A 15,292-nucleotide genomic window follows, 5' to 3' on the forward strand; every position below is an offset into this window, starting at 1 on the left:
AATATCTGGAGCCTACCCTAAGAAATCGAGGAGTTAGCTCATATTAGGTTCTATGCATCATGTATTGTTTCAATCTCTGAGCATGTCTCTCTTTTGGCAGCTCTTTCCCAACACCAGTGTCTTGTGGACTTTCTTCATCCGCTATTTAGAATTCAATCTCAAAATCGATTAATGGTTTTTGCAGTATTTTTGCAGGATGTGAATCCTTAACAACTTTACTTTCATTCTTGTCTTTTTCGTCCCTCAGCCATTTCACTTCCCCATATATGAAATTGCTGCCTTTGCAATGCATCAAAAAGTTCTATTTTCCTCACCTTCTCGGCACATAGCTTCTTATCTGCTGCAGTTTCCGGTCTATTCGTTGCATTCAGACATCAAACATGCACAACAATCTCTCCAAGCCAAATAGTCCTATTAGGATAAGCAGGTCCAGTGTCCCAAACCGTATTCTACTGTGTAATAAGCTTCTTCAATGTTATTAATTGATATTTGTTTGTCTCCTTCTCGATCCGCTCTAAACAGGGATTAATTAATCCAGTCTTCTTCCAAGTTCAGTATTTAACTTTCTATGTCTCGATTCTGCGATTTATTGACTAACGGGTCAATAAACCAGGTTTCTTAACCATAATCGTTTTACTTGAAAACTCATTTTCTATTGATTAACGAGTCGAAGTTGCAAAGGTTTCTTTGACTAATTTTGTGATAATTTCCCTTTATATTCGTAGAACAAGTAGGCATTGTTGTTTTGTGACTCATCAAACAATGAAAATTCCGTTACAAGGCAACACTGATTTCGTTCAATGTTTATTCGAACTCTTGAAACTGTCAAATATATTTAAACCAATAAATAAATGAATACGATATTAATACATTCAAATGTAAATGTTCAAAAGCAATATATGAACGAGCTCCATGTTATTTATTCTAACAGCACAAAAGAACATTGAAAACATTTTTTGTTTATATTATTCACGCATAAAAGGACATTGGCTGCTAGTCGTTACCACTCAAAAAAATTTCAAAATTTTTTATAGACAACTAGAAATTGGCAAAATATTTTTCAAGTAATTATAAATAATTTTACACCATTCCACTTCCATGTGAGCATTGTTGTATCGTGCGTTTATGTTTGAGAACGGGATATGTTTTCATTTCTATACTGATCACTGATTTCCAGTTGCATCATGTCCTTCAAGTATTTTGTAGGCCATTATGGCCCACCAGCCCATACCACCCAAATACACGAACTAACCTTTTTTTTAGAAGATAGGTGGTCGGGGCAAGTGTCATCATCAATTCACTGCAGTGGATGATAACAAAGGTCTGTCTGTGTCCAGGAATAACACATTTCGGAAAACGGACAATAATCTTTCTTAGCAGTAACGATTTGTTTTCTTTTCTAATTTTAAAAAATATTTTCCAAACGAAAACTTTTATAAAAAAAACTTATCCATCCCATTCACATTTAAATTTCAGATATTCCTTATCTACTGAATAAATTTCACAAAAAAACCACCTCAATTTTTAGTTTTTTAAACAATCAAATACTTTCTTATGTTTTTTTAGTTAAACAAAAAAAAAACCCCTTCACTCTTTAATCTAATAATACATAAAAAAATGAAAAAACCGGGTAGGAGGTTAAAAATACCCCCTCCCGTCTAAACCACGCAATCCGGTAACTCCCAAAAAAATTAGGTGTGAGATAACTCACATGTAGCAGATGACTTTCAAGAAATAGTGCCTATCCAGTTCTCTCCCCCAACTCTCACTTTATCTTAAACTAACATCATCATTATTTCATATCCCTTTTTTAAAAAAAAAACATTAGAAAAAAAAGGACAACTCCTCTTTTAATCAGCTCCGACTGCCGAGTCACCATTACAACCATTTCTTCTTGGAGCACGGCTCTTTTCTTCCATATCTTGTCTCCTTAGAGATCACGGCAGACTACGTCTCTGTTGAAACTGTGTAATTGGCAGCTCTTGAGCAAATGCTATAGCTTCCTTTGGAGAATCAAAGAACTTTGGTTGGCAACCATCTTGAAAAACCTTCAAAGCAGCTGGATATCTAAAGGTTGCCTTGTAACCTTTCTTCCACAACAACTCTTTAGCAGGATTGAATTCCCGTCATTGGAACATAACTTCTTGACTCAAATCCGCATCGAAGAAAACTCGATTATTTTGAATCATCGAGGGTGATTTTCTCTGTTGTGCATTTCTAATACCCACTCGTAAAATTATTTCTCTGTCGTAATAATTCAAGCAATGAACCAAAACAGGTCTTGGACTTTGACCTGAAATAGGTCTTCTACGCAAGGCTCTGTGAGCACGTTCCAGTATTATACCTTCCGGGAAATTATCTTGACCCAGCACCTTTGGAATCCATTCAGTAAAAAATTTTCTTGGGTCTGGTCCCTCCATACCTTCCAGCAAACCAATAATCTTTATATTGTTCTGTCTTGATTGGTTTTCCAAATAATCAATCTTTTTCACCAAATTTTTATTTTGAGATTGTAAGTCATAATAATAACAATTTACAGCACGGAAACAGGCCATTAGGCCCTTCTAGTCCGCACCGAACCAAACACCCCTCTCTAGTCCCACCTCCCTGCACAATGCCCATAACCCTCCATCTTCTTCTCATACCTGTCCAACCTTTTCTTAAATAATACAATTGACTCTTCCACCACTATTTCTCCCGGAAGCTCATTCCACACGTCTACCACTCTCTGAGTAAAGAAGTTCCCCCTCATGTTACCTCTAAACCTCTGCCCCTTAATTTTTAACTCATGTCCTCTTGTTTTAATCTTTCCTCCTCTTAACAGAAATAGTCTATCCACATCCACTCTGTCTATCCCTTTTATAATCTTAAATACTTCTATCAAATCCCCTCTCAACCTTCTACGCTCCAAAGAATAAAGAATAAAGTCTTCGACCATTTTTTGTCACTTCAAAAACTTGATCCCGTATTTCATCTATATCTTCTTCATACGAATTAAATTTATCTCTCACTTCAAGCTTAAAAGCTCCAAACTCAGCCATCTGTTGAGAATGTATTTTCACCAAAGTATTAAACCTAGTACCAAGTTCAGTCATAATCTTGGATAATCCCTGCATTGTATAAGATAATTTAGATTCAAGATTCACAAAAATCTTTTCAATTGGAAGAGATTTTGGCTCAACAGATTCCTGCTTCTTCTCCAAAGGATCTTCTATTCCTTCCTTCATTCTGGTTGCCTTCCTTGTAGTATGACTGCGTGTGGAAACCCCAGTCACAGCCTCTCCAGTAATGACTGGAGGACGCTGGCTGGGGTTTTCCCCAGTCCATAATGTATTAAATTCTCCCAGTACATAAAGTTGTATAGGTTCTTGTATCTCAAGAGATACAGTTTGCAGCGCCACCTCTACAGTTGACAAATGCCTTTGAGTAACTCTTTGTTCTAAAGGCTGTTTGGCGCCCTCTTTAGGGGGCTCTATCGATGTAACATAGAGCTCTACATCCGAACACTGTACCTCTCTCCTGGGATCCATTTCACGCTGAGTCCCGGTGTCTTTCCTGTAGGTAGGCTCCAAAACTTGAACTTTTGGAAAATGTAGTTTTTTGATGATCTGTTGTCATTTTGTTTTGGCTTTTTCCACCAATTGTACCATCATTAGTTAAATTAACAGCACTGAAATTATCTAAACTTTTAAAGAATTTTAACGGGCATTTCTAGACAAAACAATAAGATAGAGTCAGGAGAGGACTGGAAGGCACGTCCGATCCTTACGCCATCTTGCCACGCCCCCCGACTGATTGATATTCAAAGAAACATAGACATCAAAGTGGTAGTAGGACGATTTTATAAAGGTCATGCATCACGATTCAAATTGAGGTATAGGAGGAGGAGATCGATGAAATTGCGGAAGGTAGGGCGGTTTATATGGTGCATGCGAATATTGCCGTTAATGGAGAAAGTCGGGAGGCATGATGTCCGTTTACACTTGTCTGTGTGGGTTCAAATTGACGGGTCCTCAATGCTTATATCTTTAGTAGATGGGAGAATTTGTGGCTGTAGTTCAGAGACTTCCTGTATTCCGCTTGGACCTCTTCTGGCGCTCCTGCTCTTTTGCGAATTACATAAATTACCTGAGGAAGTAGTGGAGAGGGGGTCCGTTGGATTGCAGATTAACCGATATTGGATATGTTTTGTCCAATGCAGTAGATTGAAAAATGAATTAGAGGTTAGAAAAAGAATTAAGAAAGATGTTGTGCTGGGGAAAAAGGAATTCATCCGGAAATGTGTGATAATATACACCTTAGAATGCCCAATATGATCGTGGAGTGTCTGTGCAGCTCGTTATTGGGGTCCAATCCCTATATAATTCGACATAGCTGCGTTGGGCACAGATTATGCATGAAAGTGCAAGGTGTGCTTCCTTTAGTAATCGGAGGATTTGAATTCAAGGGCAACATAGAAATGTTGCTTCTCTACCAATATTTGTCAGGAAATTTTAGAGTGAGTGTATTTATCAATATGATCCCTAGATTGGAGATAATGTCTTCGGAAGCAATGTTGGCACATAAATTCCTCAACGTGGCTTTGCAATTTCAGAGAATGCGTTAGAAGGTTCTTCTGTGCTGCACATTAGTAGTCTTGGCTTTGAGTTCAAAGGCTGCGAGAAATCACAGGGTTTTGTTGTGGGAGGCTTCAACTTCGTTAACCCTGACTGGTTCCTCCTGACGTAAAGAGTGATAGATATATTAGAATTTGTCAGGTGTGTCCAAGAGGACTTCCTGACACAGAATGTGGAATGGCCGACTAGAGGGGAGCCCACAATGGATCGAGTACTAGATAATCAATCTGGTCCGGTGGAAGAACTCATACTGGGTGAGCATTTAGGAGATAGTGACCATAATTTCCTGAGCTTTAGTGCAGCTGGATACAAAAAGAAAACCACCACAATGGTAAAATGATTAATTAGAGAATGGCTAATTGTAATGGGACGAGGCAGAATAGATAGAGTCAAAAGGGAAAAGGTTTTAACGGGAAAATACACGGCAGTGGAATGGAGGGTGTTTAGCAATAACTTGGGTGAGCTTCTGTATAGGCGTGTCCCACTGACTCAGGGAAAATACACAAGGAAGACAGAACCTTGCCTGGTACATCAGGTGAAGCTTCTACTTAAGAAGATGAAGGAAGCAAATGTTAGATTCAGAAAGCTAGGCTCGAGAATTATGTGCTAGCTGGGAACTAACTAATAAAATTACCGACAAGAGCTCTAAGAAGCCTGAAAATTTCTTGTTGAATAATATTAAGCAGAACTCCAAGGTGTTCTATGTGTATGTGAATAACATAAGAATGATGAGAGTGAAGACGAATACACGTACGTATAAAGGGGGCAACTTGTGCCTGGAATCTAAAGAATGAGGATAGAATCTAATTGAAAACCTTTCTTGATCGGGGTGAGTTCAGTATCGTACAGGCTTGTGTCCTGGACCAAGTTGAGATTAGGGAAGTGAAAGTATTTGATCTTCTTAAATGAGTAAGATTGACCAGTCCCCTGGGCCAGATGCGAGATTTGGAAATAGGGAAGAAATAGGGCGTTGGCAACGATATTTAGAATTTATTTGGCCAGAGAGAAGGTTCCGGTGGCTTGTAGAATGGATAATATACTCTAATTGTTTCAAAATGTGTAAGGGAGTCCCCTGGGAAAGTTAGAATTATAGACTGGTGAGTTGTACGTCAGTGATGTTCAGGCTAATGGAAGGGAGTGTGAAGGATTGGATCTATAAGCATTTGGAGAGCACAGTATTTCTTTATCAATATTTAAATTAACATTGAAATTTCACATCCCAAATATAGAGTACATATGGATATTTGTTAACAATCAAAAAGATACATAAATCTTAAATCATGTCATTTCATCAAAGATACTCCACGTTTTAATCAAACGGATTATATTGAATTGATATTATATTATCTTGTTATTTTTTAAATAAATCTAAACCAAATGACAAAAAGATGATGTTTGGCCCAAAATTTAAAAAATAAAGAATTCTTATCAGAGTGATAATTTACATCATTAGTCAACATACCTACCTTCATAACAAAGATGACAAAAGTAATTCAAAACGTGTCAACATAAATGGTTGAAAGTTTTCATTCAAATCAGAAATTGAGCATCTTGGTACAGTCCACTCAGGGATAGTCGGCATGGCTTTGTGAAGGGAGGTTCGTGCTTTATTAGTCTAATGGAGTTTTTTTGGTAGAGGTAACAAAATAAATTGATTAGGCTAGAGTGGTAGATGTAAACTTTATGAATTGCAACAAGTCATCTGACAAGGTCCCCCAGGAGAGACACATCCATTTAATTACAAGGCACTGCATCAGAAGATAATTGGCTGTGTGGATAATAAATTGGTTTGTCGGAAGAAAGCATAGAATATTAGTGGAAATAAATTATTCTGCTCTTTGTTGTTTTATGAATGAACTGGATTAAGAGTCAGTATGTTTGCGGATGACACAAATATTGGAAGAGTTGTCGAATGTTAAATGACGATATAGATAAGTTACATGGGCAGAAATGTTGCAGATGGACGCAATTCTAGATAAGTGTGAGGTGATACATTTAGCATGAACAAACCAGAAGGCTGAGTACAAAGTTAATAGTTAGTTACTCTCGAGTGTGGATGAAGAGAGGAGCTTTTGGGTTCAAATCCAAATATCTAGGAGGTTGATAGGTTCTGGACATCTCATTATAGGAAGGACGTGGAAATTATGGAGAGGGTGCAGAGGAGATTTAGCTGGATGTCGCCTGCATGGGGAAGCAAGTCTTATGATGCAAGGTTAGAAAAGCTGAGATTATTCTCACTCCAAGCTTTGAACGATGAGAGGAAACGTGATAGAGGACTACAATATTGTGATTGGCAATATTGTGTTTCCCAGAGCAGGATCCAAAACACCAGAGAACATATTTTCAAGTAGGTGGAGTTGGAGGGTAGCGGTTAATAGAGACATAATGCTATATTTTTTACACAGCCTTGATTGACTTGCCGGGGATCCTGGTCCAGGCTAAAAGGAAGTTTAAGAAACTCTTAGAGACAGACACGTAGATGAAAAAAGAATAGTGGATTATGGGGTAGGGAGGTTTTAGAATAATTTTTAGGAAGGAATACATGGGTCGAGGGCCGAAGGGTATGTACTGTTCTGTATTGTTCCATGCTTTTTTTTGTTTAGTGTGGTGGATGTCAGAAGCTATTATAATACCCGCATTTTCTCCACTTTCGAGTTTGTACGTTTATCATTCCCTGTGGAAACTGCACAACCTATTGAATCCTGCCTGGAAACAATATCCCACAAGGTTATACCTTGTTATTTAGCGTCGATAAGAAAATTATAGCATTTTTGAGCACGTCCTGACGATGTATATGTCTAAAAAAACATACAAGCGTTGAAATGTTAAACCATAAAGTCTGCAGATGCTTGATTGAAATGTAGGAAAACAGTTCCCAAATCGATTTTGTCCATCTTGCTGATGCAAATCGATGTTTTGGGAGTTGCCCGCTGGAGGAAATGCAGATATTGGCAGATGTATTCTCCTTCCTTTTGACAAAGGTACTGAATGATTTGAAAATGGCACCGGGGAATTTGATTAAGACGTTGTCTGGCTCCGAGGAAATGAGTAATGGAGAGATATTCAAAAAGCTTGTATGGTTTTCTCTGCAGCGTCGATGGCTATGGGTAGACAGATTAGAATTTTTGCAAAGTAATGAGCGCCGTTTGCAGGTTGTCAAGTCATAATCTGTGTTCTTTCCATGGTGAAAAAGCGTCACATACTTATGGAATTGAGGTTACGGGAGCGGTGGTGTAAAGGAGAAGGGCATGCAAAGTTGTTGGTCAGAGAGTGATGTGTGCATGGACCGTATCCATTGCTTGTGATGGAGGTAGATACAACAAGAGAGTATCCAATAGATATCATGACAGACAGATTGAAGTGAAGGGATTAAGTGAAAATCATGTGTGAACAACATATAAATAGTTTGTAATCCACATAATTCCTGGCCAAGATACGTGGGTCGTGGAGATTATTCTCCTTTGACGTTATGGCTATGCAGTGGTATGAGGGGTTTTGTAGTCTCAATTCAAGTTATAGGCTGGACGAAAACCTGGGAGTTGTGAAACATGCAGAGAATGGAGAGAGGGCTTAGATATAGAACAGACCTAATGGGTATTATAACAGATTCACCGCTGGTATTAGATATACTATAAATGACGCATAAAATCGAAGTAAGTTACAAATTCCGGGAATACTTTCTTCATGTGAGACCAAACATTGAGAGCATTAAGGGTGAAATTGGATATTGTTGGCACGGGCAACATAGCAGAAAAAATAGGGAGACAATGGGAAAAGGATACATTGATATTCCATCGTGTCTATGGTACTGGTGGGCTATCGGTCCTGTGGGACATAACTTTAGGAAGTATTGGAATTTGATCCGACTGAAAAATGATTGCTGTTTTGATCACCGATTGGCAAGTCAAGAGTATGTGTTTCCTCCTGTTGTATACACAACTCTCTCTAGAGCAGGGGAGAGTCATATATGTTGTGTCAGAGTATCAAGATATGTTTTTAGGGGATACACTGGGAAAGTTTTGTTAGAGTATGTCACATTCAAAGATTTTAAAACAGATCTTATTTGAAACATTGGAGCTCTGCCCCATGCTAGACATATTGGGGCCAATGCAAGACCTTGGGAGAGTGACCAGGATAATTCAATAATGGATTATTCATCACAAAAAGGCAAAAGAAGAAAGAGATTGTCAGATCCCCAGACAGTCTGAAGTGGACCTTCCTTTTCTAAGAGGGCCATGTAGTTTTGCAAGCAGAGTTAAAGAGGCTTTACTGTGTGTGTGTGTGTGTGTGTGTGTGTGTGTGTGTGTGTGTGTGTGTGTGTGTGTGTGTGTGTGTGTGTGTGTGTGTGTGTGTGTGTGTGTGTGTGTGTGTGTGTGTGTGTGTGTGTGTGTGTGTGAGAGAGAGAGAGAGAGAGAGAGAGAGATAGAGAGAGAAAGAGGAGGATTGAATTGACCGTTTAATATTTCACTTGGAATAACAGAAACAAAAAGGAACACTGTGGTGACCTGAAAGAAAGAGGTTATCATCTGTAGAACCCTGAAGGGGGCAGGTTTCATTAGCAAGACACTGGAGTGTCTGATTAAAAATGAATTCGTTGTGGATGTTCTGGAACAACAAATCTCTCTCTGAAAACCGACAAGAACATTCCTGAGTGTTAAGGACCAAAGCCTGGTGAACTTCATAAATGTTAAATTTTGTGCACAAAATTGACTGGAACCTGAATTGGAGGAATGGGAAGTGAGTTTGGACTCTGAACCAAAGAACTTTTCTGAACTTACACACACATTACATATTCATGCGCTTAGTATTACAAGGGGGTTAAATTAGGTTAATTAGGTTAATCGAGATAAATTTAAGTTTGAGTCTGCCTTTTTTATGTTTAACGATACATAAAAGCAACTTTTGTTTTAGTAACCATTTGTTCTTGTGAATATCTATTGCTGGAGCGTTTATGGGTCCTGTATGCTCGTAACAATAGTGTCCTTAAATCTGAATTCCAGACGTTAAATGGTGAAGTTTTAAGTGAAAACTAAGTGATGCAGGGGATTTGGTGAACAATTGCACTGAATTAAAAGGACATAGAGATAAATCACAATACAGTCCGCCTGCCTCCGAGGGCTGTGTTATGAAATTTATTTCTGAAAGAAGCAGATGGAATATTTAACCGCGCTCTTCAAATCTTCCCTGAACTTTGACTGGGTTGCTGCATAAATAAACGTGTTCGTGCAGCAGTTTAGAGTTCGCAGCAAGTATCCGACAAATTTAAAGACCTTTTGTGATTCGTTTTGGCTTCCTCCAATGCCTGCGACTCAAAAATAAAGGAATTGTAAAACGTTCGCCATCCACAGCAAGAGAAAGCTGCCGGAGATTGTGAAGAGCAGAAGCACAGACCTCCTCCTGCCCTCCGTCTCGGGATCACTGCGGTTCCCCCACTTGTCATGACCGATCAGTCCCTTGCAGACCCGACTGGCCACAATAATGTGCCTGATTGTCAGGCCGTTGAACAGCAGGATTACAGTGAAAGGAAGTAATGGATTTAAACATTTATCGCACCAGTGAAATCCGACCCATCCAGGGTCAGTGTAAATGCTTAGCTTCACTTGACAGAGCCATGGCACATTATCAATAAACACCAACGGCTCGTAAAAAAAGTAGTAAGGGATGCTCTTCGGGAAGAGTGTAACGGCAATTGCTGTCAGAACAAACGCCGCAGTTCTACCAGTGCAATATTTAGCTTTTCGATCCAGGCAACAAATGGCGACAAATCTATCAAATGTGAGGGAAACCGTAAACCAGACCGAATAGTCCGTTGCTACACGAGCAAGAACGAGTAAAACACTGCACACGGGGGTGATATCCAGGAAACACACGGGGAAATAAAGGAATTTAATCCGACTGAAAATTACTTCAGTAATGATCACCATCAGGTCCGCCATTGCCATGGCCACCAGGTAGCGAGTGGTGCATTTGGAGAGGCCGCACCTTCCCCGGCACAGGATGGCAATCGACAACACATTCACTGGACAAAAAGGAAAAAAACAGGATATCAGAATGACATATTCAATACTCTTTCCACAAAAATGAAGTTAATGAAGCCTGATACATACATATCGCTCCGCGTTCTCCATAAAATAATATTCAAATAATTAAAACGGGGATTAAGGGCAGTGAGGGTGAAATTAGCAGATGAGCGCACACACAAAGCACATTTAAAATTCCAAATATGCTTAGTGATTAGTTAAGAAGTTAAGTGATTAAGCAAAAAGTTCATACCCAGTTCTGGACTGTTCCCAAAACCTTGGATAGATGTGACCAGATGATTCAATTTAGTAACAATGACAACTCCCTTGCAATATTGTCCCCTGTTCTGATATTATCGACAGCTGTGGATATGCCTTACGAAGAGCGATAGCGCTAGTATCCTGGTCTATTGACCAACAGAGCAGTGGATATGCCTTACGAAGAGTGATAGCGCTAGTATCCTGGTCCATTGACCAACAGAGATTTGAGTTCATATTATTTTTCAGTCTGCTTCCCGCCCATGACACCGAGCCTTTTGAACAACTGATCTGCTATTTTTTCAGAATAAAGGACGAAATAGCAGCACTCAAAGGAAACCCCTGCAGTCAGATTTCAGATTCCGATTTCAGATTTCCACCAGTTGAGGAGAATTCTTAACAGCAAATAGCTTCGGATTCGAAGCGGGTCGCTCTCACTCAAATAGCACTGGCCGTATCGTTGCTCTACGCCCGTGACAGTGAAGGTATTTCTTTTAAAAAATAGCTACTTGCTTACATCATTACAGGAAAAAAATGAATCGAGCATTAATGAAATATCCATACGCAAATGTATGTGATACAAAAATATTTTATAAATTTTCTCCCCATTTCCCTGTCCCACCCCAAAGAAAGAAAAGAAAGAAACACAGACCATTTAATATACAATAATATTATTATCATTAATTGGTATAAAAATACTGATTATGAGGAGTGGATAAGATAGAAGTGGTGGATGGAACACTATCCATAAAATCCATGATGGTTTCAAAATACTATAAAAATGTTCAACTGGATTCCTTCAACAATACGTAATTTTTCCAAAGATATACAATTTCACATCTCATTATACTATCCACTTATATACACTTCTCTATCATCTTTCCATGTATCGCAATACATTTTTTGCAGTGGCTATTGCAATATTTTAAAATGTTCTATTGGTATTTGTCCATTTTCAATTTTATATAATTGCATAAATATCTCCATGTTAAAATATTATTCGATCCTTTGGTATCTTTATCTTAATAATTTACCCTAACAATACACTCAGTTCATTCCAAAAACTTTCCACATTTTCACAAGACATCACTAAATGCCAAAAAATCCCTATTCCTTTTGCACAGCGAAAACACATTTCAATAATTAGGATTAAGTCAATTTAAGTGAATGTCCGTTTAGTGAAGCTGAGTAGTGAATTATGAGATAAATGTTGAAAAACAGGTGTTGCTGAAAGCTATGTACGTATTACAAACAGCAGAAAATCAAGCAAAGGAAAATGAATAGAAGCAAAAGTCGGCCACTCAGCGCCTGTCATTCAGTTTGCTCAAGTGTAATCCTCTGCACCGATTCAATGTTCAAATCCAGAATCCCTCCCTCTCTTTTGTATGCACTTCCCCCTCTCCTTCTCTTCCTCTCCCCTTTCTCTCTGTCTGTGTCAATTTTTTTCTTTCTTATACGTACACACTCTCTCTCTCTCTCTCTCTCTCTCTCTCTCTCTCTCTCTCTCTCTCTCTCTCTCTCTCTCTCTCTCTCTCTCTCTCTCTCTTTCATTTTACTGGATTTCATCGATATGGCTTCCACACAACCATTTTCTTTATCAGGTTTCCATGTGTTTGACTTTTTTCGAGTGTCTGAATTATTTCTCTACTTCATTCATCCATTCCAGTGTTTGATGTGCCCACCAAGTATTCAACTTCTCGCATCTTGTAAGATATCCATGAAAATTTATGACCGTCTGCCGAGCTCTCAACACCGGAGTAACAAGACTCGTACAACATCCCGCTGATGGCGGTTGCTTCCGAAATTAATGTGGAAAAATATCTATGAATATCACAGATCCTGTCTGAGGAAATGAGTTGAAATCCAAAACACATGACAAGATCTGGTTTTCATGACTTGCAAAATGATTCTTTGCAGATAGATTCATAGTCACCAAACTTTAGAACCTCTTCCTTTCTTACCTCCAATCACTCATAATCATTTCGCATGGCACCATATGGAAAGCCAATATAAACCCACAAATTACATTTGTTATACCTCTACCTCCAATTTAGTCCATTTGAAACGGCGGAATTTTAAAATATGATTTTAAAAATTACATTTATATTGCTGCGAGGTTAGAGACGCTACTGGCCCACAAACACTACAAGTTAGCCTGCAGTTTCCGTGTGGTTTTGATGGTTGGCTGGAAATCGGAGTATCAAGGTCGCCCACACAGACTCGAGTAAATTTAGAAATACGTTAGAGCCGGCGCTGCCGTGCACTGCTTTAGATTTGTACCAACGATGGCGCTAATTTTGCCACACACGTTCATAAATGGCTGTCAAGAATTCATGTAAACTTTGCGGAAAATCTCCGTCCAGTTAAAATAAAGATGTTAAACTACCCTATGACACAAGAAAATATGAACAATGCCAACAATTGTTTTCTATTCTTTGAATAGCTACTATTTCAGAATTTCTGCGGTCGATATATCAACATTTAAAAAAAGTTGCACTGCCCTTCGGTTTACTCAGAAATTCGGACAGGTGGTTTTCTGCGTTTCTGTTGAGAACGAAAAACAGCAGCAGGTCATATTGTTCATTTTTTTTCAGCTGTCCATCCCATGCGTCCGACTATGATTCAGGATTGGCATTGCTCTGCCAAAAAAGCGTCGTAATCCATGTCAACACCCAAAAAATCGACCCGACTTCAAAGGACGCAAGTATTCGTAGAGTTACCAAGAACTCCGAAGATAGCGATGATCATGTACAATATTTTCTCCACACTTAGATAACGCTCCCACATGTTCTATGCGAGGCGATGTGTTCCTCTTTGCCGAATTTAACACCTCCAAATGGAGTTTAAAAGCCGCATATTACAGATCTCCGACGGGACATTTCTGTTTCAATTAAGTTCAAAATACATTTGAATAATGTGCATAAATTAATGACGTCAGCTGGTCTAATCCCCGACCGCGATATTTTGTGCTTTGTTCCGTAATTTAATTGAGAAACGCTGCAATGTGGCAAGTGCGTGGTTTTAACTGGAAGCGGTGTTGCCTCAGCAATTGGATATCATTTCAAACAAACTCGTACTTACCTTATAACTTGATATTAACCCATATTCAATGGCCAACACAAATCAAAAATGTGATAGTGCACAACCTTGTCGAGAATATCTTTCCAATGGAAAAAAATGATATTTGCCTGTTTATAATTACTCTATCCTTTGGGAAATTATATAATGTAGCGATTCAATTTATAAAATGTATTGGAATTCCAAAATATTCAATTCTTGAAATAAATAATCCCATTCTAATCTATAAAACTCATTTTCTGCTAATAAACCAAAGCTATTGATGGTATTTTTTAAAATTTGTGCTATATTTAACAAACAAAAATCAAGTTATCATGTAAATATTGATAAAAGTGAGGTAATGAAAATGACTGAGAGAGATGACACTCTCTCTTCTCTTCTTCTCTTTGGCTTGGCTTCGCGGACGAAGATTTATGGAGGGGGTAAAAAGTCCACGTCAGCTGCAGGCTCGTTTGTGGCTGACAAGTCCGATGCGGGACAGGCAGACACGATTGCAGCGGTTGCAAGGGAAAATTGGTTGGTTGGGGTTGGGTGTTGGGTTTTTCCTCCTTTGCCTTTTGTCAGTGAGGTGGGCTCTGCGGTCTTCTTCAAAGGAGGTTGCTGCCCGCCAAACTGTGAGGCGCCAAGATGCACGGTTTGAGGTGTTATCAGCCCACTGGCAGTGGTCACTGTGGCAGGCACCAAGAGATTTCTTTAGGCAGTCCTTGTACCTTTTCTTTGGTGCACCTCTGTCACGGTGGCCAGTGGAGAGCTCGCCATATAACAGGATCTTGGGAAGGCGATGGTCCTCCATTCTGGAGACGTGACCCATCCAGCGCAGCTGGATCTTCAGCAGCGTGGACTCGATGCTGTCGACCTCTGCCATCTCGAGTACTTCAACGATAGGGGTGTAAGCACTCCAATGGATGTTGAGGATGGAGCGGAGACAACGCTGGTGGAAGCGTTCTAGGAGCCGTAGGTGGTGCCGGTAGATGACCCATGATTCGGAGCCGAACAGGAGTGTGGGTATGACAACGGCTCTGTATACTAAATGAAAGAAAATGACAAAATATAAATGGCAGAGGGAGACGGTCAAATGTCTAGGAAATAATAACGATAAGAATATAAATAATTTATTTAAATTAAATTACATACCTTCATTGAAGAAAATTCAAGAAGATTTTATAACATGGAAGGATTTGCCAATTTCTTTAATAGGAAGGATAAATAATGTGAAACTTTGAAACATAGATAAATAGGTGCAGGATTATGCCATTTGGCCCTTGAACCCTACACCACCATTCAATATGATCAAGGCTGAGCAGTACCCAATTCCTGCCT

At 39.1% G+C, this 15,292-nt stretch overlaps 1 pseudogene; it reads left to right on the plus strand.

Annotated features, from left to right (window-relative positions):
- Nucleotides 1-15,292, plus strand: part of LOC138748040 (NACHT, LRR and PYD domains-containing protein 3-like) — a 78,275-nt pseudogene that overhangs the window by 13,327 nt on the left and 49,656 nt on the right.

Source organism: Narcine bancroftii, chromosome 13 (genome assembly GCF_036971445.1).
Source record: "Narcine bancroftii isolate sNarBan1 chromosome 13, sNarBan1.hap1, whole genome shotgun sequence".
Taxonomy (NCBI): domain Eukaryota; kingdom Metazoa; phylum Chordata; class Chondrichthyes; order Torpediniformes; family Narcinidae; genus Narcine; species Narcine bancroftii.